General features: G+C 44.7%; 1 long non-coding RNA gene across 1 annotated transcript; it reads right to left on the bottom strand.

Moving 5' to 3' along the window:
- Positions 1 to 450: 450 nt before the first annotated feature.
- LOC108588040 (uncharacterized) lies at positions 451 to 25495 on the bottom strand. Its single transcript, XR_004732853.3, has 6 exons — positions 25400 to 25495; positions 24093 to 24224; positions 21993 to 22058; positions 17285 to 17412; positions 16174 to 16337; positions 451 to 1866 (listed from the first exon to the last, which is right to left on the bottom strand). It is a non-coding gene; the product is annotated as an uncharacterized LOC108588040 (long non-coding RNA).
- Positions 25496 to 25599: the final 104 nt, after the last annotated feature.

The raw sequence follows: 25599 nt of genomic DNA, 5'->3' as shown, positions 1-25599 counted from the left end.
ATTGCTTTCAACACTGCCTTGCTTCCCTCCTGTTCTCTAGGCTCCTGTTGATTCTGTGAGCCTCAGCAGCTCTCCAATAAATCTTCTCTGTATTTATGATTGCAACCCAAAAAGGCTGATGGACGTATAATAGTAATATAGTAAAAAAAAAAAAAAATCACTTTATACCAATTCCATTCTATAGCAAACAATATTATATTTCAGTTCCAGTATAATCATAAAGGTATAGCTTTTGAATTGGTTTGGTTGTTTGCTGATATACTAAATCACACTTCAACCCTTAAGAGGTTTGAAAATAAAGTGAGATCTCATCACTTGACATGTGCATCAGAATGGAGCAGTGGTAATTAGGACTTCTCGGAGATCATAGGTTCCTACGGATAGAGATATCCTAGATAGTCACAAGGTGAAAAAAAGCACAGCAGTGATAATTAGGAAGACACACAGGTTGGTGGTGGTAGGTATATTATATTGATTTAGTTGCAAGTAGAATCAACCAAGTATCGGACAATGAAGAAGGATACAGGGTCAAGGAAAAAATACAGGGTCCAGGAAAGCAGGAGGTGCTCTTTATTGGAGAACTTAGTGCAAAATAGGTAGCAGGAAAACCCAAGATTATCCTATTCAGAATATGGGACCTGAAGGAAAGAACTAGTAGGAGAAAGCAGTTCTATGCTGTAACTTTATACTCCACAAGTACTGCCATCCAAATAACCTATATTTGGGGCTGGGTGCCATGACTCACACCTGTAATCTCAGCGCTTTAGGAGGCTGAGGCAGGAGGATCAATTGACGCCAGGAGTTCAAGACCAGCTTGGATAACAAAGTGAGAGCCTGTCTGTACAACATAAAAAGTTAGCTGGAGCCAGGTACAGTGACTCACATCTGTAACTCCAGCACTTTGGGAGTCCAAGGCAGGTGGATCACCTGAGGTCAGGAGTTTGAGACCAGCCTGGCCAACATGGTAAAACCCTATCTCTACTAAAAATACAACAATCAGCCAGGCATGGTAGTGGGCATCTGTAGTCCCAGCTACTCTGGAGGCTGAGACAGGAGAATCACTTGAAGCTTGAACCAGGGAGGCAGAGGCTGCAAGGAGCTGATATTGTGCCACTGCACTCCAGCCTGGGTGACAGAGCAAGAATCCATCTCCAAAAGAGAAAAAATTAGCCAGATATGGGGGTGTGCACCTGTAGGCCTAGCTACTCGGCAGGTTGAGACAGGAGGATGGCTTGAGTCCAGGAGTTGAAGGCTGCAGTGAGCTATGATCACACCACTGCACTCCAGCCTGGGCAACAGAGTGAAACTCTGTCTCTAAAATAAATAAATAAATATCTGTATTTAACCTTTAAAGTAACCTCATGAGGAAGGTATTATTATCCCCAATTTGAAAGTGGGAGAACCAGATGTTAAAAGTATATATTTGTCTCAGCATGGGAGGCTCAGAGAGCAGAGTCTGAAGCAAAGGCTAATGTGCTCTATGTTATCAAGGAGAACAAGCCCAGGGAGCAGGAGGAACAACCAAGGGAAACAAGGGAAGGAGGAGGAGTCCACTGGAGAGTATGGTTTTGGGGCCAGCCATCCTGCATCCTACTGGACAGTGCTCACCCCACAGGGAGTTCACACCCCACAAGCATGGCCTGTGCATGCATGGGCACTGAGAGGGCTACGACTGTGCACCCCTGGCATCACTATCTACTGAGAACTCTGAGCAGAGTGCACTACAGGCAGGGTGGTGTGAGGTTGCATTTGTGTGAGGTCAGCTGGAGCCTCGACAAGCTGATCATTGCAAAGTGGTACTCAGGAGCTGCTAGACACCATGCTGTTCAGTGGGGTCTGGGATTTGTTTCGAGTCTTCTGTTACATCTGGATAAGGGAAGAAGGGATAAAGGTAAAGGTGGTGGTGGTGGTTAAAGTAAATTCCAGTCTGTAGACAGTCTGAGAGTTATAGAGTTTAGGAGAATCTCAGGAATATTCTTAGTACGATGTAGAACTTTCCACAGTCTTACAGTTTATGTTCCACAGGTAAACACTATATAAACTGTTCACATATACGAGCACAATTAAAAACTTTAGGATAAAAGAATATATGAGTTGACTTTCATTCATTTATGATTTGAACAAATATATTTGCATTTGCCAAAATGTATTAGTCCCCTATTCTACCTTGACCAAACTATGATCTGGGTACAATGAGGCATGAGAAACCTTGGCAGCAATTGTCTTCATGCTGTCCAGAGACAGAAACATTGTTTCTAGGTGCGAGCTCCTGATTCCAAACCTCTCACCTGTAAGTGACCTTGAGTGGATATAAAATCTCCCTTCTTACCCCAATCTTTTACACGGAAAACACCCTTAATTTAATGTGAAAAATGGAATCAGTATAATGATGGATGAATCACAAATACATATATATGCACACACACACAGATGTGATCCTCTTGCCTCAGCCCCCCAAGAAGCTGGGATTACAGGTGCCTGCCTAAAAATGTAGACCAGCCTAAAAATGTAGACTAAGGTTTGTTTTTTTAATTTAATTTCATTAGTGATACAGACTACTCCATGAATATTGAGTTATTATTAGCAAGCTCTGTAAGTTGACTGGAAAACATCTATCATAAGGCAGGGCAGCCACTAACTGGCAGAAACAGAAGCCATGCAGAAGAAACCATTACATCGTCCTTCAGTGTCACTAGAGAAAAATGACTGTATGGTAATTCACTGTGAAGGCCTGGACTCTACAAGGATTTTATAAATACCAATGTCAGCATATCCATTCATCACATAGAGTGGCTAATATGTATTTTTCATGCAACTTTCTAAGAATTAAAATGTATTCACATAGAGAAAATATCTGTCATTTATTTTTGTTGGATTCTAATTTATGATCATGAAAATCAATAATGTAATTTGAATTTACTTGCTCTTCTTACCATCATCTAAATCATTATTAAATGAAGCCAAGTGACATGCTTCTCTTCATCTCTAAGTGGAAATGCACATTCAATTTATTTTAAAATATTTTGCAAAGCAACATCACTTTCGGAAAACACTTAATAATTGCCTGGCAAATTATTCTCTATGGCCTAGTGCTATTCTTGTTATATTCAAGAGCTTGATGCAGGAAAACCTCAAGGGACTGAACAAGGAGCATCCTCCTGTTCTAAAGATGAGCCAAAGGGAAAGAAGCCCAGACTCCATAATCTTTCTCCCAAAACTTTGATGTTAAATTAGCTAAGTTTAGCTGACCTGACCCTTCTTGTGCTAATGGCTTGGTTTGTTTCCATCTCTCTTTTGCACTCAGGAGCTAAAGGTGCCCTTTTCCATACAGCATAGACACAGTCACAGAGGCACATGGGAGATAGGGCACTCAGCTGCAGGAGGGTCCAAGGACTCAGTGCTGCCTGCAAAGCTTGTGCTCAGCATGGCTTTTTCTAGTTCAACACAGGGACTGCTTGCCCTTCTTCTGTGTCCCCAGACCTAGAGGAGATATTCAAAACACATAAGGGCCAGACAGTGAGGACTCTGATGAATCAGAATAGATGCCCACCAGTAAGCTGAACTGGGACTTCCCAGCTAATGGTCAGCTCTGTTCAGGCCCCTAACCCCTAATCTGCCTCCTCAGCTCTCCATCCACCTCTGCCCCTTGAGGGTGTTTCTAGATACCAAAGAGTAGCCAAATGTGTCAGGAGACATGGCCTAGGGCAAGACATGTGGGAGCAGCATTCTGCTCTGGACAAATGACAGCGGAGTATGAGTCTAGTCTCAAGGAGGACAGTAGGAGAGAGAGAGAAGTACCAAAGAAAGTAGAATAAAAAAGAGACAGGTTGGGCATGATGCCTCACAGCCATAATTCTAGCACTTTTAGAGGCCGAGAGGGGTGAAGGTTAGGAGTCCAAGACCAGCCTGACCAACATGGGGAAACCCTGTATCTACTAAAAATACAAAATTAGCCAGGTGTGATGGTGCACATGCAGCTACTTGGGAGGCTAAGGTGGGAGACTTACTTGAACCTTGGAGGCGGAGACTCCAGTGAACCAAGATCATACCACTGCACTCCAGCCTGGGCGACAGAGGGAGACTCTGTCTTAAAAAAAAGAAAGAAAGAAAAAGGAGAGAGATAGAGGGACACACCCTCCGCTGGTGGGATACACACGGGTGGGCCAGACCCATCTGCTCTGGCTCCCGCCCAGCAGCTTGGAGTGGTCTGACTCATCTGATAGGCAACGGGCTGTCAGAAGGGTATGTTGTTTTGCATGTCTGCTCCTGGGGCATGGTCCTCAGAACAGGCAGGAGTGCTAAACTGTGGGTAAAGCCCCTTAGAGTGCCAAAGGGTATGTTGGTATGCCTGACAATGTGCTCTCTTCTGGCAGGGAGATTGGTAGTTGCATGTGCCTGGGAGGATTTGGGGAACCCAGGAACCTGCACGTCCAGCTGCGAAATGCCACACTTTTTCCTCCTCTGTGTAGCCTTCTCGGGATAGACATGTTTCTATGTCTGCTGCCTTTATAGAAACCTTATGCCATTTCACTGCTTGTGTTTTGTGAATTGCTTTCTATTGTGCACATACAATTTGCAGATAGATTCCAGAACAAGAGCAGTATTTGACAGTCCACAAAAGCATTCAGCTCCCAGGTTATAAGCTGCATTTTCTATATTATATAATATTTGACTTGGCTCCAACACTTGCCTATCATGAGACCCTAGGCAAGTGTTGGAGTCAAGTCAAAGTCAGACTATTTGATTCCCAACCCTGCATACTGGACTCCAGTTTTGTCCCTCCAGGAAAAGAAGGAAATAAGCAATAGGCCAAAGGCCTCAACCTTGGTTACATGCTGGAGTCACCTGAAGAGCTTTGAAGACTACTAACGTCACATAGACTGGGAAAAAATATTCACAGCTCATTTATCTCACAAATGTCTTATAAATGGAATATATAAAGAATCCCTCCCGGAAAAAAGAATTCCTGCAAATGAACTATTGAAAGAGAAACAACACAGTGTTTACAAATAGGCAAAAGACCTGAACACCTTTCACAAAAGCTGATATAAGAATAGCCAATAAGCAAATAGAGAGATGCTCAACATCATTTGTAGTCAAGACTGAAAATAAAATGACAATGAGATGTCCTTTCACACCCACTAGGAGGGCTAACCTCAAAAAGATGATCACATCAATGTCGGCAAAGATGTAGGGTGACTGAAGCTCTCACCCGTGGCCGTGGGGAGTGTAAAATAGGACAGCCACATTGAAGAACTAGAGCAAATCTGTATAACAACATTGGTCTTCAACATAGAAATTCCGTCCTATGCACTTAATGGGGAGAGAAATGAATAGGTTCCCAAAAGAGACTTCTCCAAGAATGCTCATGTAAGATTGTTCTAGTTATCCACCGTAACTAAAAAAATGCTTCCACCTCGGTGAAATACAACCAGTGTTTTTCATGCCTACTGGTTCCGCCAGTGGTCTGGAACTGAGAAGGGGCACAGCTGAGCAGCTCGTCTGCCCCATGATTGCCAGGGTTGGGCATGGATTGTCCCCAGTGGCTCTCCCACTCACATGCTAGTCTTGGGGCTGCGTGGCTGAAGACTGGGCCCAGCCAGGACTTCCATTTGTGGTGTCTGCAGTGGCCTCCCAGCATGGCGGGCTCAAGGCCCTAAAGCCAGCGTTCCCAGAAAACTCCCCACTCTGGGAAGCTGCCTGGCTTTTTCTTTGCATGGCCTTTTATATCACAGCCTCCGAGGTAACACAGGGTCTGTAGTGTCTACTCAGGCTGACATAATAAAATACCACAGACGGGTGGCTTAAACAGTAGATATTTGTTTTTTCATCACAGTTTTGGAGGCTGGAAGTCCAAGATCAAGATGCCAGCAGGGTCAGGTCCTGGCTTGTGAATAGCCACTTTCTTGCTGTGTGCTCACAGTTCCTCCCCTCTGCACCTGTGCAGGGAGGGAGGGAGAGTGAGCTCTCGTGTCTCCTCTTCTTCTTTCGAGTACATGTCAGGCCTATTGAATTAGGGCCGCACTCTTATGACTTCATTTAATTGTAATTGCCTCCCTAAGAGTCCTGCCTCCAAATAGCCACACTAGGGATTAGGACTTTGACATGGGAATTTTGAGGGACAAAATTCATCTGTAACAATATAATTTCCAGTAGTTTCCATTGGTTGAAGCAATCGTAAACCTGCCTGGCTCCAGTGGGAGGGGCTATAGAAACCATTTCTGATGAGATTGTCAAAGATTGTGGCCCTGCTTCAAAACCTCAGCCTCATTCATAATAGCCCAAAACTGTAAACAATTAAAAAATCCATTACCATCAAAATGGATAAATACATCATGATATATTCATATAACCAAATGCTACTCAGCAATAAAAAGGAACATACAACCATGTGGGTGAATCTCAAAAACATTGTTTTGAGCAAAGAAGCCAGACCCACCAAAGAAACAAGCCATGTGATTTCATTTATATGAAGTCAAAGAAGAGAGGAAACTCATCTATGGTGATGAAAGTCTGAAAGTGGTTGCCTCTTGGGGTTGGAGTTCATTGCAAGGGGTGTCATAGACATAATTTTCTGTCGTGATGGGGATGCTCTGTATCTCGTTGTGGATGGTGATTACAGGAGTGTCTAAAACTGTCAAGTGTCTTTGAAGCAAACATCTAATATATGTACATTTCAGTGTCATGTGGATTATTTCTCTATTTACAAAAGTAATAATGATGACGATGCTGGGTCCTACTCCCAGAGATTCTCATTTAGTTAATCTGGGGCAGATCCTGGGCAAGAGGATCTTCAAAAGTTTTCCACAAGATTCCAAGAGAAAGTAAAGCTGAAGACCACTGTGCCAGGCCAGCACAGTTCTCAGGGGGAGGGGGGACCGACAGAGCATTCTTCATGAGAATCCAGTGCTTGCTGTGTAACAGATGGCCACACGCTTCACTTAAAACAACTCAAATTTGTTCTTACAGTTCTAGAGATCAGAAGCTCAACAAAATTAGTCTTAAAGAGGCCCCTGGAGAATATCCATTCTGCTTTCGTCTGTTTGGGCTACTATAATAAAATACCACAAGTTGGTTGGCTTCTAAACAACAGAAATGTATTTCTCACAGTGTGGAGGCTGGGAAGTCCAAGATTAAGATGGATTTGGTGTCTGGAGAGGGTTCATCTTCTCACTGGAAGGGGTGAGCTAGCTCTCTTGGTGGGTCTCTTTTACAAGAGTTCCAGTTTCAATCATGAGGCTCCACCCTCGTGACCTAATCACCTCCCCAAAACCCCACCTCCCAGTATCATCACCTTGGGGATTATAATGAAACACATGAATCTGGGGAGACACAAACATTCAGACCATAGCACCTGCCCAGCTTCCAGGGCTGTCCATTTGCTCTAGAAAGAGCTACTCTTTCTATCTTCCAAGCAGCTGTTGTAAGCAGTGTAAGCAAACTGCCCTTTACTTTGGAGAAAGCACTATTGTCTGTCTTCCAAGGCTGTTCATTTCACCAACATTCTTGAAAAGGTGACCAAGAAAAAAGGGAAGCCAGTGTCTCACTGCAAGACATGGCCCTATCACTGTAATCACATCACCTCCTCTGACTCTGACTCTCCTGCATCCCCCTTACAAGGACTCTTCCATTATACTGGGCCCACCCAAATAAGCTAGGACCATCTCCCCATCTCAATGTTCTTAACTTCCTCACATCTACAGAGGTCCTTTACCATGTAAAGTAACCTATTCACAGGTTCTGGGGATTGGGACATGGATATACTTCGGGGACCATTATTCAGCCACCACACTGTGCTGTTCAAAATGAACTTTGCACCAGGCACAGTTGCTCATGCCTGTAATCCTAGCACTTTGGGAGGTTGAGGCAGGCAGATTGCCTGAGCTCAGGAGTTTGAGACTAGCCTGGGCAACATGGTGAACCCCAGTCACCATTAAAATACAAAAAAATTAGCTGGGCATGGTGGCCTGCGCCTGTAGTCCCAGCTACTCAGGAGGCTGAGGCAGAATTGCTTGAACCTGGGAGGTGGAGGTTGTAGTGAGCTGAGATCACACCACTGCACTCCAGCCCAGGAGCAGAGTGAGACTCTGTCTCAAAAAAAAAGAACTTGGTTGAAATGTCAAAGTGAGGACTAAATCTTCACCTAGAAAATTGGAACTCAAAGGGCTCACAAAGTTTCCGGAGCCGTCTCAAACTATTCCTTAAAAGTGACCTACAAAAAAATTTCCATTTTCTCCCTAGACTATAGCATTACACATCAGCTGTTCCAAATAAACGGGCCCTGGGGTAGTGGTCGCATTAACTGAAAACTCAATTTTCTTTCTCAAGTCCCAGGACAACAAGCCCCATTACAACATGAGAACTTGGGAACAGTGACTGCCCTCTGTGACAAGGGGAAGCGGAGGTGCAAACGTTAGTTACAATAGCAGTGGGAAGGACTGGTGGCAACATGCATTTCTATTTCTCCCGTTATATAAAGATTGAAGTGTATACCAGTTGACTCTTGCAATGTATGTTGGTAGAACTGATCGTGAAGATTTCTCTCTTCCTCCCTCTCTCTCCAAACATTTTTAAGCCCTTACTGTGTGCCGGGCAAAGAACGCTTGGGAAGACCCTGTGTTTCCTTCCTACTCTCTCATTCTTCCAGTGTCTACCAGAGGCAATTCCTGCAGTTCTTGCAGCGATTGCCAGTTTCCTTGCTTATGGACTTCCAACTGCTGTCCTCTATTTACAGGATGAGTCCACGTCCTTCCAGTCTGGCACCTGGGGTCCTGTCTTGTCTACACAGTGTTCTCCCCGAGGACTCGCAAAATGAATCTCACACTCCAGCAAAGTCGATGTAAATAGGGACACCTAGCTGTTTTTTACTGTGTTGCTTAAATACTAAATTCTTGACATAAGGCAGCATAGTTTCCTTCCTGCAGGTTACGGTGGAGGACGCTGAAGCTGCTGGACCCAAGGTTGCTGCCATTGCCATGGCAATGCACAATGGCCTGAGAACTTCTCTGACTCAAGTCTGCTTCCTGATGCCCAGCCACATCGGACTCTACCTGGCTACACAGACCTCTTCTTGCCCAAACTCCAGAGACCCATCTGTTCTGTTACTTACCCATCACCTGGCAATGGTTTGATCCCAGCTACCTGACAAACTTCCGGAGAGTCAAACATGTCACATTAGGAGAAGGTTGGATCCCTGAAACCTATCCATGGAGGCCTGAGTAGTCCCAGGATCTCAGCCAAGAAACTACTGGACTAGGCCATCTCTGAGTCCTTTCCACCAATAAAAGTCTGTTACTCTGTAATTTTACTCCAATTGTGTCCTTTCAGTACATAATACAAATTATAGTGGGAAGGAAAAATCCCAGGGAAGTTAGGAAGGAAGATCGCCCTTCCCTTATTCCCAGTCACTGCAGGTGTCCCAGGCCTGCAACATATACTCTTCTTGCCAAGGCCATCCAAAATGCTCTCTGACCCCTTCACAAGAAAGAGATTGAGCCCTTCATCCCTGCCCCATCTGTTGCTGCTTGCACCCTAAGAGAGAGGCTAGAATAGCAAGGGTTTCCCTCAGTACCAGGACTGTTGACCTAAGATAGAAAGGTAGCTCTCCTCGGCTCCTGCCACCTGGCTTTGCCCTTCTCAGCACTGCTACTGGCCCTGCAAGAGCCTTTTCTTGCCTTCGGCTTCAATTAGAATGAAAAATGTGCACTCGGGGCTTCTCTTAGTTTTAGATAGGCTCTCCCCTCCAGAGCACAGGAGTGAGGAGTAAAGGATGTCTGTGTGACATTTTCTCCAGTGCTTGCTATGGGGAGACAAGAAGAAAACGTCTATCCAAAAGTTTTGAAGGGGAATGCCACTCAAGGCCATGGGCCCCAGGCAGCCCATTACTGTGCAGACTGCAGCCTCCTGGCACAGAGGACTGACGTAAATTCTCAGAAAGACTAGAGGTGCATTTGGCAGCCACCTTCTCCATTCTAGCAGCACATTTCCCCCCCCACTACACCTCCCAGAGGAAGAGGACCCTCCTCATCCTCTATACTCCTGTTGCCAGACGAATATCCCTGAGTGTTTCACATGTTTGTATGTCTTGCAATGAGACACTGGCTTCCCTTTGTTCCGGGTTACCTTTCCAAGAATGTTAGTGGAATGAACAGCCTTGGAAGACAAATAACAGTGTCTGTCTCCAAAGCAAAAAGTAGTTTGCTTACACTGCTTACAACAAAGGGCAGTTGCTTGGAAGATAGAGTAGCTCTTTCCAGAGCAAATGAGAAGGCAGGCTTACTGCCCACTGTCAAATATTCAGGATCCCCAAGCTCAGAGATGGTCCTGAATTGCAAGCCACTGCCCGTGCAGGTATCATCTGCCGACCACACATGCTAGAGCTCAGACAGGGCAAGGAAATATGGGTACTATGACTATAGTGATTGTTGTAAATAATAACATGGCTTCTAGCTGGGCACTGTGGTTCATGCCTAGTTCCAGAACTTTGGGAGGCTGAGGCAGGAGGATCACTTGAGCCCAGGAATTTGAGGCTGCAGTGAGCGATGATTGCATCACTGCACTCCAGCCTGGGTCACAGAGTGAGACCCTGTCTATAAAAATAAATAAATAAAAATAAAAAATAACACAGCTCTTGCCAGCATTCATATCCTCAAGTCTGTGATGGCCCAGTGCATTAGCCAGCAAGTAAAGTTCTAGACCCTTCCAGCGTGTTGACACTCCCTAGTGCTGGGCTCAGGGCACATCAGCCCTTCTCCTGCCCCCTGCCACAGCTTACTTCTGTGAAGGCCTCCCATGTTCTGAGCACTTCAATTTTATTTTATTTTTGAGACAGAGTCTTACTCTGTTGCCCAGGCTGGAGTGCAGCGGCGTGATCCTGATCACTGTACCCACCACCTCCTGGGCTCAAGAAATTCTCCTGCCTCAGCTTCCCGAGTAGCTGGGATTACAAGTACACACCACCATGCCCGTCTAATTTTTTGATTTTTAGTAGAGACGGGGTCGGGGAGCAGGGTGGTCTCGTCATATTGGCCAGGCTAGTCTCAAACTTCTGACCTCAAGTGATCTGCCTGCTTCAGCCACCGTGTCTGGCCAAATTTTATTGACTTAATTAACATCGAATTTAAAAATGTAAAGATTTTATTTCCAGTTTGACAATAAGCTGTCTGCCCTGTGACAGACCACTGAAAAATTCAGCTGTGGCTGACACCTAGGAACCCGCAGTCACAGGACCTTTCCAAGTTCCATATGAGATGTCGTAGTGCCATCTGCTGGCTCCTGTCTCACAGCAACTTTACACATGCAGACAGTTGGTCTTACCCTGCAGTGCACACACAGTTCACAGATGGACCTGATGTGAGCTGTGGATGAAGCTCACCAACGCCATGTAGAGCAAAAGGAGCTGGGTAGGAAAAGTATGTGTTGTGTAATTTCATGTACAGGAAGCACAAAACAAGTGAAACTAACTGTACCAGTCGGTTTCACAGCAAAACAGAACTAATAGGAGATAGATGGATATATTTTAAAGGAATTTATTTAAAGGAATTGGCTCATGTGACTGTGAGGTCTGGCCAGTCTATAATTTGTAGGGCAGGTCAGCAAATCAGAAAGTCTGGTAGGATTTCTGTGTTACAGTCTTGAGGCAGAATTCCTTTGTTTTCCCTGGGAAACCTCAGTCTTTGCTCTCAAGGCCTTCAACTGAATGGGTTAGGCTCACTCTCATTATTGAGGGTAATCTCCTTAAAGTCAATGGATTGTAGACATTAGTCACACCTACAAAACACCTTCACAGCAACTTCTAGACCTAGTGTTTGAGCAAACAACTGGGCACCATAGCTTAACCATAGTGACACAAAATTAACTACTGCAGTGAACTCTTTGTCAACTTGGCACCTATACATATCTCCTTAAACTATATTTAATCTCCAGATAATAGCAAAATCACATTTGCATCTCCCCTGATTCAACTATCTTGGGTAAAACCAGAGACACACTAACCCTTCCCCAGAGAAGGATGCAGGGTTCTTGGGTCACGTTTACTTTTCTCTTTGATATCCTGTAACTGAAATACTAAGATATGTCTATGTTATATAAGAGAGAGAAGAAGGCAAAGATATTTTCTAAACACACACACACCACACATTTGTAACCAAATAAGGAAGAAATACTCATAACCATTACAGTTCCCATTTCTGTAACTGGCCATGTGGTTATAGCTGGTATTTATAACTAACTTCTTCCACTACCCATTCCAGATTCCCTTTGCTCTCAGCAAGCACCTCAGCTGGACATGGTTCTTCACCTGGTGGGGTGACCCAAACCTCCTTCCTGAAGAGTTTGGACCATTTAGCAGTATGGCCTGAATTAGGTTGTTATAGTTTTCCGTTGACTTTAATCACAGGAGTACTAAGAGATCTCCTGTACTCCATATGCACTCTTACTTAGCTCCGTGGAGGAGTAGCAGCCCAATTTTCACTTGGTAGCCAGGAACAATCATCCCAGGAAACACAGCATCTCCCTTCTTAGCCTGTTGACTCAGAGGCACGAGGAGCTCAAAGTGGCTGGGTGGCATCTTAACTTAGAGTTCAGTGGCATCATCGTTGTGTTTGGTTCAGTGGAATCATTATTGCGTTTCCTGGTGGAATCGTTCTTCCCTTTGGAACTAAGACTTTTAGATCAGTAGTGCATTAGGTCACAGGACATGAAGAAAACACTTTGCTAGTGGGTCAGTGTAGGGGCAATAGTGAGTGGTACCACTTCCATTTCCATCCTTCGATTCCTGGACCTGTGTATCATGGCTCTGGGAGAAGCAGCATCCTATATTGGATGCTAACTTATATTTACTTGTTTTGAGACAGGGTCTTCCTTTGTCACCCAAGCTGGAGTGCAGAGGCATGATCAAGGCTCACTGTAACCTCAACCTCCTGGGCTCAAGTGACCCTCCCATATCAGCTTCCTGAGTAGCTGGGAGTACAGGTACGTGCCACCACACTCAGCTAATTTTTAAACTTTTTTTTTGTAGAGACAGGGCCTTGCTATGTCTCTCAGGCTTGTCTCGAACTCCTAGGCTCAAGTGATCCCCCAACCTTAGCCTCCCAAAGTGCAGGGTTTACAAGCATAAACCATCATGCCCAGCCCCTTGGGTGCTAATTTAGAGTATATACAGCCTCCTGGAGAATATTGCCCCAGCCCTGCAAGGCATTACCACCTACCTGGCACTGTATCTATGTCCTCAAAAGGCCATTCCACTGTTCTTATCAAAGCACTCATGTCACAGCAAAAAAAAAAAAAAAGAAAAATGCAGCAATGGGCACAGGCTCAAGGAAGTCACTGGTCTTACCATGTTCCCCACCATCCTGAAACAGCAGGCTGAATAGAATAGTGAATAGAATAGAAGCAATGCTTTGTGGAATCTACCACAGTGGCGAATATGGCATTCTGGGAATCCATGGATAGTTCAGAGGCATTGTGTACAGGGAGAACAAATCCATATTCAGACTAAGTGTCAACTCCAGAAAGGACGAAATGCCAACCTACCATGATGGAAGGAGTCCAATGTAACCAACCTGCCACCTGTAGCTGGCTGATCAACCAGGGAATGGTGCCATATTGGAGACTCAGGATTGGTCTCTGCTGACAGATTGGGCACTCAGTAGTGGGTGTAGCCAGGTTAGCCATAGTGGGTGGAAGCCCATACTGCTGAATCCATGTGTAACCTCCATCCCTGACACCATGGCTGCTTTGTTCATGAACTCATTGAACATGACAGGAGCAGATAGGGAAAGAGGCTGCCTGGTAGCCACAGAACAGGTAATTCTATCCTATTATTAAAATCCTTTTCTGTAGATGTCTCCCTTTGGTGGGTATTCACATGGGACACAAATATCTTCACATTTTTTGATTCATTCAAAGAGAGAGACATCAAATTTCTTTGTCACTAATTTTCAAAAATGTTCTTTCCAAGTCCCCGATCATCAAACAAAATCTCACAAGTGAATATACCTCTTGCCATATCTCCTTCCAAACAAAGAGAACCACTGGGTGCATCGCCCAAAGTTGGGGATTGCCCCCACTGGGAGGAATTCCTTCAGCACCGTTTCTCAGATTGTCCCAGTAAGGGAATAGTATGTTGCAGTTGTCCATATTGGGGTGCCTGCATATCACGCAGAACCATCTATGCACCTGGTATATCTGTGTCTTATCTTTCTCAGTCAACTGATTATAGGAAACTCTGCATGAGTCCATAGATGGGGGCTGGAACAGATAAGATTGTGTAGTAGGACTAGGGGCCAAGGGCCCTCACTCAAAACTAGCAGCTTTTCAGGTCACTTGGTTGATGAGCTAGAGTGGCACACCCAAATAAGGAATGTCTTGCCTCCAAAATCCAAAAAGGCATTGTACCTCTTTTTTTGATTATAGGAGGAGCCAAATGCAACAACTTATCTTTCATTTTGTAAGCAAGGATCCCTAGAAATTTCGCTGAGGGAGAAGGCCCCTGAATTTTAGTTGGATTTATTCTCCATTCTCTGACATGCACATTTCTTACCACTAAGTCTAGAGCAGTTGCTACATCTTGCTCATCAGATCCAATCAACATAATGCCATCAATGAACTAAAGTGGTATGATATCTTGTCGAAGAGAAAGGTGATCAAAATTCCTGAAGACTATATTATGATAAGAATGGTGAGTTTAATATACTCCTGACATAAGACAGTTGTTATAGACTGAATTGTATTCTTCCAAATTCTTATGTTGAAGTCCTCACCCCAAATCTGACTATTTCTGGAGGGAAGGCCTTTAGGGAGGTAATCAAAATTAAATAAGATCGTAAGGGGGGGGCCTTTATCTAATAGAACTGGTGGCCTTATAAGAAGAGAGAGACAACAGAGATTTCTCTCTACCCACAAGCACAGAACAAAGGCCGTGTGAGGACACAGTGAAAAGGTGGCAGTCTACAAGCCAAGAAGAGAGTCTTCAGTAGAATTCAAATCTGCCAGCATCTCCATCTGGGGCTTTTAGCCTCTGGAACTGTTAAAAAGTAAATTTCTGCCAGGCACTGTGGCTCCCGCCTGTAATCCCAGCTCTTAGGGAGGCAGAGGTGGAAGGATAGCTTGAGCCCAGGAGTTCGAGACCTGCTTGGGCAATATAGCAAGACCCCGTTCTCCACAAAAAGGAAAAAAAACAAAAAGACACACACACACAAAAGTACATTTCTTGGGCGCAGTGGCTCACACCTGTAATCCTAGCACTTTGGGAGGCCAAAGCAGGTGGATCATCTGGGGTCAGGAGTTCGAGAGCAGCCTGGCTGACTTGGTGAAACACTGTCTCTACTAAAAATACAAAAATTAGCTGGTTGCAGTGGTGCACACCTTCAATCCCAGCTACTTGGGAAGCTGAGGCAGGAGAATCGCTTGAAGAGTGGTGGAGGTTGCAGTGAGCCAAGATCACGCCCTGCACTCCAGCTTGGGCAACAGAGCAAGACTCCATCTCAAAAAAAAGGAAAAAGAAAAAGTAAATTTCTGTTGTTTAAACCACCCAGGCCCGTGGTATTTTGTTATGGCAGCCTGATCAGACTAACAAAACAGTAAGGGTGTATTGCTAGCCTTGCCAGCTGAAAGCAAATTACTTCTGGCAATCTTTATTAATAGATACTGAGGAAAAAGCATTTGCCAATCAATAGCTGTGCACCAAGTACCGGGGTATCAAGGCATGTGTTAATTTACTCAAGCAATGAAACCACATCTGGAACTGGAGTTGCAACTGGGGTGGCCACCTGGTTAAGTCTACAGGTGTCATTCTCCAAGATCCATCTTTTTTTCTGCACAGCCAAATGAGCTCATTGAAGGGATGTGGGAGAAGCCACCATTCTTGCTTTGTTCAAGTCCTTAATGATGACACTAATCTCTGAAATTCCTTCAGAAATTTGGGATTGTTTTTGGTTTACTATTTTCCCTTGGAAGAGGCAGTTCTAGTGGCTCCCACTTGGCTTTTCCTACCACAGTATCAGGAACCAGCTGTTCCTCACTCCACAGGAACCAGTGTGGGGATTCTGCCAGTTGCTGAGTAACTGGTCTATACCAGTTATACATCCTGAAACTGGGAAAGTAACCACTGGATGGGTTTAGGGACCCACTGGCCCAAAGTGAGATGGACCTGGGCTCCACTGACCATCTTACCTTCATAAGCCCCTACTCTGAATGGTGACCACAGTGATGTTTTGGGCCTCCTGGAAACAGTGTGAGTTCAGAGCCAGTTCAGTAATCCCACAAAAGTCTGATTATTTTCTTTTCCACAATGTACAATCACCATGGTAAAAGACCATAGGTCCGTTTGGAGACACCTGAGAGGAAGATTAACAGTATACATTTTCACAGTATAGCAGTGTCCTTCTTCAAGGTGACTTCACTTTCCCTTCACTCAGGGATTCTAGGTCTGTAAACTGGTTCAATTCTGGGAATTGAGTAAAGAGCTGTGACTCTCTGTTTTTATGATTCAAGTCAGGTTTTTGTTCACTTGACCTAGATCTCTTCTAATTATACATATCAAGTAAGAATTTAATAGGCTGTCCGTCTACTCTCTTCTAGGGACACCATGATCAATAGCCAATGCCATAGGTCTCTGCCAGTCAGGCTATTATTATCGCTTTGACTCTGGTGCCCATTATGGTAAACATACTCTCCTTGCTTTTGGCAATTAAGTGTTGTCACTTGTCCCCTGCTATCCCAGAAACCAGTTACGTGCACTGCATTTAAGGATCTCCAGTTCTGTGACAATAGATCCCCCTACAATTTCTGACCTACAAGGAAAAGCAGCTACTGGAGCTCCTCGATGGTGCAGGGGCTCGCCTCACAGATTTATTCTCAGTCATGGTGAAAGGTACGTCCTCTGGATGCTCCTAGAGTGGGTGAGCAGGTGTTACATGTGAAATCTAACATTGCAACCTCCCTATACCTTCCTCTACAGTGCACAAAGTCAGCTCTGGCCTTTCAACTTTATTTAGCGTGGGCCACCTTTCAGCCAAACCAAACTGTCAGAGCCCTTTACTAAGCCCTGGAGGTGCAACACTGAATTCAGAAGATCTAACTAGTGGACCTATCTCAATAAACTGCACCCCATCCAACTTCATGTTCCTTGCATCATTATCCCACACCCTAACACTCGCTCCCACAGACTTGTCTGTATATGTACTTGTCTGTGCTATTCCCCAGATTTGTCTGTACAAATTGGAACCATCATGCAGTTCTTTTGGAGAACAGTGAACCTCCTGAGTCACACTTTGTATCTCACCTTTCATGGCCTGCAGGGACTTGAGTCTTGTCATAGTTCCAAAAGCAAAGAGGGGTGCTTAGGGTAGGTCCTGAGGAATCAGCAGTGTCTTCTAAGGCAGCTACCTCAGAAGAGGCCATCATAGGCTCCTGAGGGAGAGCAGAGTCAATGTCTCAGATGGGGTGGAAGGCTTGCTTCTACTGGCAGGGAACACTCTGCAGAATTTAGGAGCTCAATATCCCCAGCTTCACCAGGATCTGCCCACATGTCCCCATTCAAATTTTTAGGTGTCCTCATATGAAGGCTCTAGGAGAGAGAAACAATTCAGGACCCTTTCCTTCCCAATTCCTGCCATTACTTTAACAGCAGAGGCTCCCTGTGAGGTTGGGAATTCAATTTGTGTCATAATTCAATCATTTGCAGATGAGACTCTGGATTTGGCTTTCAGATATGTCAGCTCTGTGGCTACAGGGGATAAGTACTTTTTGTTTGTGGCTACAGAGGATAAGTACTTTTTGTTTGTTTATTTGTTTGTTTTCAGGGAAGATACAGAAACTTTCCACTCAGTTATATAGTGGTTGAGCTGGAAGTTTGAAGCCCTGAGTTCATCCTTTCTTTCCTTATCTTGTCAAGCACAATTAACAGCACCAGCCAATTTCATTATAGTCATTAATTTGATAAAAATGTCCTAAGGTGGCAAATATGTGGCCACCCAGAACTTGCCTCTCATAAATATTTGAGTAGAAGTGTGCAATGGCAGTATTTTGGGTATCTCTACTGCCATATCACACTGTAGGTGCTCCCTTTACCATGGGAGGTAGTCATTAGTGCCTTAAAATCCAACCAGATTAGAAAACCAATTCCAGAAACTACAGAACCAATTCCAAAAATTCATCCTTCAGATTCTCTTCTTCCAGAACTACTCTCAGGATAAAATCTGCATCAGTTAGGGTTCTACAGAGAAACAAGAAAATATTTATATCTTTCTTATTTCTAGGAATACAAAAGGGATTTATCTTAAAAGGAATTGGCTCATGTGATTGTGCAGGCTGTTAAGTTTAAAATCCTTAGACAAGCTGGTGGGCTAGATATGGGTCAGGAAATGATGCTGCAGTCTTGAGTCTCTTGTCTGCAGGGTAGGTTAGGAACTCCAGAAGGATTTCTGTGTTACAGACTTGAGGCAGAATTCTTTTTTCCTTGGGAAACTTGAGTCTTTTATCTTAAGGCCTTCAATTGGATGGATGAGGCCTAGCTACATTATCAAGGTTAATCTCCTTTACTTAAAGGCAATTTGTAGGGACAAGAGTGACTTTATTTTTATTTTTAGAGACAGAGTCTTGCTCTGTCCCCCAGGCTGGAGTGCAGTGGTGTGATCTCCGCTCGCTGCAATGTCCACCTCCCCAGTTCAAGCAGTTCTTGTGCCTCAGTCTCTTGAGTAGCCCAGATTACAGGCGCCCATCACCAGGCCTGGCTAATTTTTCTATTTTTAGTAGAGACGGAGTTTCACCATGTTGGTCAGGCTGGTCTTGAACTCCTCATCTCAGGTGATCTGCCTGCCTTAGCTTCCCAAAGCGCTGAGATTAGAGGCATGAGGAACCATCCCCAGCCAATTGAAAATGGCAATGTACCATGTAAGTTCCCACTAACCCTGAGTTTGAGAATGCCTCCAAATGTCTAGCTGATGTATTAATATTTATGTAGGAACACCTATTTATTGTAAGTTTCTTTGTTGTTGCAGAAATTACAGGCTATGACACCCATAGCCACCTATACATTCCTTCCAGAGCATGTATGCTTTTTTCCCAAGATATAAACTGTGTGTCTGGGGGGCTGTGGCGTGGTGCAGCCACCCAAGACTGCAAGACCCAAGACTTCAGTCTGTAAGTTCCCCTAATAAGTCAATAAATATAATCCCCTAGTAAATCACCCAAAACCTGAAAAACTGGATTCGTCTACCTCTTTCTTTGGTTTCCCAGCTCCTTTGGCATCTGGGGGTTGCTTTATATATATTAATATGACCCTTTCATAGAACCTAACTGATTGCAGATGTTATCACATCTATTAAATTCCTTCATAGCAACTAGACTAGTGTTTGAGCAAAGAACTGGGCTCCATAGCCTAACCATGGTGACACATGAAATTAATCATCACACCAACCTTTGCTGTTAGGAAGGAGGTCAGCAGTTACTGCTGGGGGAGGGGTGTAAAGACCAGAAGGGAGCATAGGAGCTTCATGGTATGAGTTATGCTCCTTTTCTAGAGGTGATAACACTGCATGATGTGTTCAGTTTGTGAAAATCTAGTGAGCTGTACATTTATGTTATGTGTACATTTTGGAATGTGTATTATACTTCATTAAAAAGTAAAATGTTGCCGGGCGCGGTGGCTCAAGCCTGTAATCCCAGCACTTTGGGAGGCCAAGGCGGGTGGATCATAAGGTCAAGAGATCGAGACCATCCTGGTCAACATGGTGAAACCCCATCTCTACTAAAAATACAAAATATTAGCTAGGCATGGTGGTGTGTGCCTGTAATCCCAGCTACTCAGGAGGCTGAGGTAGGAGAATTGCCTGAACTCAGGAGGCGGAGGGTGCGGTGAGCTGAGATTGTGCCATTGCACTCCAGCTTGGGTAACAAGAGCAAACTCCGTCTCAAAAAAAAAAAAAAAAAAGTAAAATGTTAAGAAGGAAGGTAGTAAGACAAAAGCAATGGAAATAAAAAAAAGCCTTACATCAGATATGGAGACTTTAAAAATTGCAAGAAATTAACATATATAACTCTATATTAATACATTTAAATGTTTCAGTGAAATGGCTGATTATTTGAGACAATGTCTCACTCTGTTGCCCAGGCTGGAGAGCAGTGGCATGCTTTCAGCTCACTGCAACCTCTGCCTCCTAGGCTCAAGTGATCCTTCTCCTGTCTCAGCCTCTTAAGTAGCTGAAATACAGGCATGTGCCACCACACCTGGCTAATTTGTTTTTGTTGTTGTTGTTTTGTTCTGTTTTTTTTAGAGATGAGGTCTCACTATGTTGCCCAGGCTGATCTTGAACTCCTGAGCTCAAGCAATCCTTCTATCTCGGTCTCCCAAAGTGCTGGTATTACAGGCATGAGCCACCATGCTCGGCACAAAATGGATGATGTTTTAAAGGAAGATATAAATGACTAAAATTGGCTTGACAAAAGGTAAAACATCTGAAGAGGCCATGAATAAAATAATTTTAAAAGGTAGTTAAAATTGACTATACCCATCATCACCAAAGGCATCAGGCTGATAAAATTTTGTGAACATCATTTACAAAATCTTCATGGAATCTTCAACAAAATCTTCATAGGAATCTTCCAGTTTCTATTTAAACTGACTCCTAGAATCGCTGGAACCCTGGAGCCGGAGGTTACAGGGAGCCCAGATCGGGCCACTGCACTCCAGCCTAGGCGACAGAGCGAGACCCCATTTCAAAAATATAAATAAATAAGTGAATAACCTACAATGAAGTTAATTTAGAGCTTGGCTTCCTGCTCAGGAGAGGGATTTGAACAGCAGCTATAGCAGCAGCACTTAGCCCTAGTTCCAGCAGTAGTAGCAAAGGCTCCAGGAACCTCAGCTGTTCAGAGCTTGTGGGTTCCTGTGGCTGTTGCTCTATTGAATGCCTGCAGTGTAAGCTGGAGTATTGGCTCCTGGCTTTCTGCCTGTTGATGGTAAAGATGCCATCGTCAGCAGCCTCAGAGTCAATGATAGTAGCTCTGGGCAAAACTATATTCCCTTTCACAGTTCCAGCCCAAAGTTTCTCGTAGTTACTACTCTCTGGGTAATCTCACATGTTCCCTTTTTGCTCTTAATTAACCCCTCCGATATATTTGCGACCAGTTTCCCATGTTAAATTATTATTACTATTATTTTTGAGATAGTGTCTCCCTGTGTTGCCCAGGTTGGAGTGCTGTGGTATAATCTCGGCTCCACCACCACTCTGGCTATTTTTTTTTGTATTTTTAGTAGAGACAGGGGTCTTGCCATGTTACCCAGGCTGGTCTTGAACTCCTGAGCTCAAATAATCTGCTTACCTCAGCCTCTCAAAGTGCTGTATTACAGGGGTTAGCCACCTGACCTGGCTGATACAACCACTTTGGAAGACAGTTTGTAAGTTTCTTATAAAACTAGGCCAGGCACTGCGGCTCATGCCTGTAATCCAAGCACTTTGGGAGGCCAAGGTGGGAGGACTGCTTGAGCCCAGGAGTTTGAGACCAGCCCAGTCAACACGGTGAAACCCCATCTCTAAAAAAAAAAAAAACAGAAAAATAGCTGGGCGTGGTAGTACTGTGCCTATAGTCCCAGCTATTTGGGAAGCTGAGGTGGGAGGATCATCTGAACCTAGGGAATTCAAAGTTGCAGTAAGCCATGATTACATCACTGTACTGTAGCCTAAGCCATGACAGAGTAAGACCCTGTCTCAAAAAACAAAACAAAACCCCCAAAACAAAGCTAAACTTACTCTTACAATATGATCCAGCAATCACACTCATTGGTATCTACCCAAAGGAGTTGAAAACATGTCCACACAAAAACCTGCACACAGATGTTTGTAGGAGCTTTCTTCATAATTGCCCAAACACAGAAACAACCAGGATGCCCTTTAGTTGGTGAATGAATAAACATTGTTACAGCCTGACAATGGAATATTATTCAGCAATAAAAATATGAACTAGTAAGACAAGACATGGAGAAAACTTACATGCATATAAGGAAAGAAGCCAGTGTGAGAAGGATAGCCACTCCATGATTCCCACTATATGGCATTCTGGAAAAGGCAAACCATGCAGACAGTGGAAAGATCAGTGGTTGCCAGGTGTTGCAGGGAGAAAGGGATGAACAGGAGCACTAAGGATTTTCAGGGCAGTGAAACTATTCTGTGATATACCATAATGGTGGATCCATGTCATTATATATTTGCCAAAACCCACAGAATAAAACACCAAGAGTGAACCTTAATGCAAACTCTGAACTTTGGGTGATATGTCAATATAGGTTCACTGATGTACAACTTTGGTATGGGATGTTGACAGTGGAGGATGCTATGCCTGTGTGGCAGTAGGCGTGTATATGGGAACTATATTTTCTGTTCAATTTTGCTGTGAAACTGAAATTGTTCTATGAATTAAAGTCTATCTTTAAAAATCCACTGTTTCACCTAAGTCAACACTTCACTCCCATTCTGCTAATCTCTGGCAACCACTGATCTGTTTACTGTCTGTATTTAAATTTAATTCAAATAATTTTTAAACTGTTTTGGTATTTTTATAATAATTAATATATTTTAGGCCGGGTGCGGTGTCTCACGCCTATAATCCCAGCACTTTGGGAGGCCGAGGTGGGTGGATCACGAGGTCAAGAGATCGAGACCATCCTGGTTAACATGGTGAAACCACGTCTCTACTAAAAATACAAAAATTAGCTGGGCATGGTGGTGCGTGCCTGTAGTCCTGGGAAGCTGAGGCAGGAGAATTGCTTGAACCCATGAGGTGGAGGTTGCGGTGAGCCGAGATCGCGCCATTGCACTCCAGCCTGGGTAACAAGAGCAAAACTCCGTCTCAAGAAAAAAAAAAAAAAATATATATATATATATATATATATATTTTGATTGGACTTTTATGGTGAGTACTTTCTTTGGAAATGACTGTCTCTAACCTTCAAAAAAGTTATAGCTGTTATCAGTTATCACAAGAGGAGGGGCCCACCTCTTAAAGTAGCAATAAAATCTTATTTATAGTTATAAAAGTTCAGGTCATTTGGCCACCTCTCTTTGCAGGTTTCTGATCAATCCATCAGGGAACAGCTGGGACTAATTATTTTAAAAACTTTCCAGCCTGCTAATCTTACCATACTTCACATTCTTGTCATTCCTGGCTAAAATCTAAAAAGTCCTTCTGCTGCCTCATTTTAAGGCTTTTTTGTTTCTTTTGTTTTTTTCCTGTACTTTCACTCCACTGACACAAGCTTCCACTGTCTCCCTTCCTAACTTTACCACTATGCCCTCTAGAATGCCTTTTCCTGATAAGCAAACCTCCTGAGTCGTGGGCGTTCTCAGAAGAGGTCCTTCATATTCTGGTTTTGGCAGAATCCTTGATCTGAGCCAGGCCTCCTCCCAGGGGCTCCGACCCTCTTCACTACCTTTTCTCTGGAGGACTCTGGGTCCCGGCTAGCAGGCCACCCACCTCTTCCAGCAGCTTCCTTCCTCCGGGGTGACATGTTTTTTGTTTATTTTTGTTTTTTTGAGACAGCGTTTTGCTCTGTCGCCCAGGCTGGAGTGCAATGGGGCAATCTTGGCTCACTGCAACCTCTGCCTCCCGGGTTCAAGCAATTTTTCTGCCTCAGCCTCCCAAGTAGCTGGGATTACAGGCGCATACCACCACGCCCAGCTAATTTTTGTATTTTTAGTAGAGACGAGGTTTCACCATGTTGGCCAGGCCGGTCTCACTTCTGATCTTGTGATGCGCCCGCCTCGGCCTCCCAAAGTGCTGGAATTACAGGCGTGAGCCACCGTGCCCAACCTGGGTGACACGTTTTTACTGGCACTCTTCTAATTCCTACTATTTTCCTACCCTCTTGGTGGCTCTTAGCACCCCAGGCCTGTTCTACTGGTGAAGTCTTGACATATTTAAACCACTACTTCTGATCCTTTCCTCCCCCTCCAGCCTTTGCTCTTCTGCTGCCGAGCCTGGACACCCTGTCATCCCCTCAGGTGTATGCCTTGCCCTCCTCAGCCCTCCCAGCCAGCCAAGTGCAGCCCCTGACCAAACCCACGGTTGGCCTCCACTTGCTCCACGAGCCTCACATGTGTCTGGGGTTGGGGGTGGGGGAACACATCCAAACGTAGGCGTAAATGATTCAGGGCCGTAAATGATTCAGGGCCGAGTAACGTGCGACACAGTCCACTTCTGCATCTTTCTTCATTTGTACATTATACCTGTTAGGGACAAGCTGCCTCAGAATGCTGTCAAAAACTCAAAGACCAAGCACAAAAACTTAAAGACAGTTCACCTGGCCCTACTAGTTCTGTAACTCCTGGGCACCCTGGCTATTGCCCCTCCTAGGTTCTGCCATAACGCTTTTCCTACTTCTAGCATTGGCCCCTGCCTCTTACAGCTCCTCACCCAGTTTTTACAGGACCGCATTAAAGCTTTCACCCATGAAACAATCCAAATACAATGCTGCTCCAAGAATATTCCAGGAACAGCAATCCCTACAATCTAGCCTCTCCCCAGACGTTGCCGCTCCTCTATTACCTATTAAAAGGCTGGAATGTTCGGACAAGCTGCCTCAGAAAACCCCTCCGCGCAAGGTAACTCCTCCCCACCATTGCTCTGCAGCTGCATTTCAGAACTCCTATTCTAGGCGCCACGTCAAGGGTATTAGACGTACTACAATTAAGCAAAGCTTGATTACAGCCATCCGAGCAGCTTCGGGAAGGACAGGGAAAACAAATGTTTGTTATTTATACTTGTAAATTCCTGTTTGACACATAACTGTAAAATCCTGGGTTTTTTAAAAAACCACCGCCACAAAAGTCAGAGGATAATATCAGTCTGTCACAAGTTAACAAACTATCTGTGTGCCCGTTACAAGCTGTTAAATTATCTCAGTCTTGGCGGGCGTGGTGGCTCACGCCTATAATCCCAGCACTTTGGGAGGCCGAGGCGGGTGGATCACGAGGTCAAGAGATCGAGACCATCCTGGTCAACAAGGTGAAACCCCGTCTCTACTAAAAATACAAAAATTAGCTGGGCATGGTGGCGCTCGCCTGTAGTCCCAGCTACTCGGGAGGCTGAGGCAGGAGAATTGCTTGAATCCAGGAGGCAGAGGTTGCGGTGAGCCGAGATCACACCATTGCACTCCAGCCTGGGTAACAAGAGCAAAACTCCGTCTCAAAAAAAATAAAAATAAAAATAAATAAATAATCTCAGTCCTGAAACTCCCTTATGCCCCTCTCACCCCATGTAAATCCCTCGTTTTGTAAGCTCAGGGCTGCCTCCTCTGACTGTTACGGGGCAGCCCCGCAGGTTAATAAAACGTGCTTGCCTGACTTTGGGTCTATTCTCCTTTCTCTTGGCTAACCTTACAATACCGAGAAGCTCTTACTACCTCCATCTCAGCATAGGTTAATTCCCGTTTTGTAGAGCAGCCTCTGTTGCTGAACTGTCGGAGCCCGGGAGCACTCTCGCCAGGCTCGCAGGGCCTGATGGACCGGGGGCAGGCCAGGGCTTGACACTAGGGGGACACGGTGGGGTTGGAGGGGGCGGGAGGGTGGGGCGAGGCACGGGGCGGGAGAGGGGTCGGGGTAG

The sequence above is a fragment of the Callithrix jacchus genome, chromosome 13 (assembly GCF_049354715.1).
Source record: "Callithrix jacchus isolate 240 chromosome 13, calJac240_pri, whole genome shotgun sequence".
NCBI lineage: Eukaryota > Metazoa > Chordata > Mammalia > Primates > Cebidae > Callithrix > Callithrix jacchus.
The sequence above is the reverse complement of the archived record's forward strand: the minus strand, read 5'-3'. Positions and strand labels throughout refer to the sequence as shown.